A 1,490-nucleotide genomic window follows, 5' to 3' on the forward strand; every position below is an offset into this window, starting at 1 on the left:
CACTGGACCCGCTCACTCCAAATGAGGTTTGCAGGGAGCTAAAGCACAGGGCCTAATTAGTCTGCCACACCATTTAAAAGAGGAGACCCTAAAACTGAAAACATAGCTGACCCCTACTAAAATACATTAAACAGGTGGTTGCATAAAATATGAGTGTTTAATTTCCAGATTGGTTTTCTTGTGTATTATACAATAAAGGCAAACAAAATTATTCTTCTGCTTGATGTAAAATGTCCAATGGATCACATAGAGTGATATTACCATGGGAGAACAACACTAGGTAAAAGCACCACATCTTATCTGAGAAAAGCTCTTGTCAGAGAAACTGACTAATATCATACAATGTGATTAATTTTAATCTACATTTTGTTTAATTTTAATCTACATAGTTCCTTTGTGACTGTTTATGTTCACTGACACATCATCCACAATCATTTTCTTCCAGAACAGACTCTGCTGCCTTGTTAACCTAGAATGACAAGAAGCTGGAGGGAAAATGGAGGCATGATAATAGTAAAAACAGGAAGCCCAGATTTGCATTGTAAGCTTTGCATAAACTTTTCTCAGCACCCATATTTGAAGGTATAGTACAACTTTGGATTTTTGTTTGACAAAGTGATACATTGCACATAAAAATAAAGTATCTTTCTGTCTCTGTTATCCTCATTGGGGTGATGCTAAACCTGTGAGAGTTCTGGAGAGTCCTGATATCACAGGAAATACAGTATCATTCAACAGCTTAACTGTTGTTGTTAATTTTATAATCATGAAGTTTGTTTTAAATGCCAGGTCTAGTATCCTTAGGCTTATAGAGATCCCTGCAATATTTGGACACCCTACTGGGTGAGGTACTAATCAGCCACTTAACAGTTTAAGTAGCATCAGCCCCATGTACACATCTACAGTATATTGTTTAAGAAACATAATGATTGACTATTAGATGCAGGTGCAAACACAGGCTTTTGCCTTGTGAAGGTAAGTGCAACTACTACACTTTTCTCTCATCATGGTATACACTTTCTAAGTTTCAAGATGGGTCCAGCTGCAAAGCTCTGCAATTCGGTAGCTCCATTGGACAGCCATTTGGATTGCAGGTTTTTGTCACTTGGTTTACTTGGCTTGAGTCGGATAACCATCCCACAACCCTAATTGTACCCATAGTATAACCAGGTATTATCACTGATGTATAATATAAAGTGACAGCCTCCTCATGGAGTAGAGCTCTGGAGGTCCACAGCTAGAGTCTCAGATATTTAAATAGGCATTTGGGAATAATTGCAAGCATGTCCCATTTGTCACTAAATACATACCAAACTTAAAAAAGATAAAAGTAAAAAACTTGCCACCAGTTGCCATTCTGACTTTTTTACTAAAATCTAAGTAGACCAGATAAATCACAATTACTTTAAAGACTGTGATACTACCCAGTTTCTGTATAAAGAAAGAGGAAAAATATTATCACAAACAATATAGTTAATCGCTTATGCCTT

The sequence above is a fragment of the Erpetoichthys calabaricus genome, chromosome 1 (genome assembly GCF_900747795.2).
Source record: "Erpetoichthys calabaricus chromosome 1, fErpCal1.3, whole genome shotgun sequence".
Classification (NCBI taxonomy): domain Eukaryota; kingdom Metazoa; phylum Chordata; class Cladistia; order Polypteriformes; family Polypteridae; genus Erpetoichthys; species Erpetoichthys calabaricus.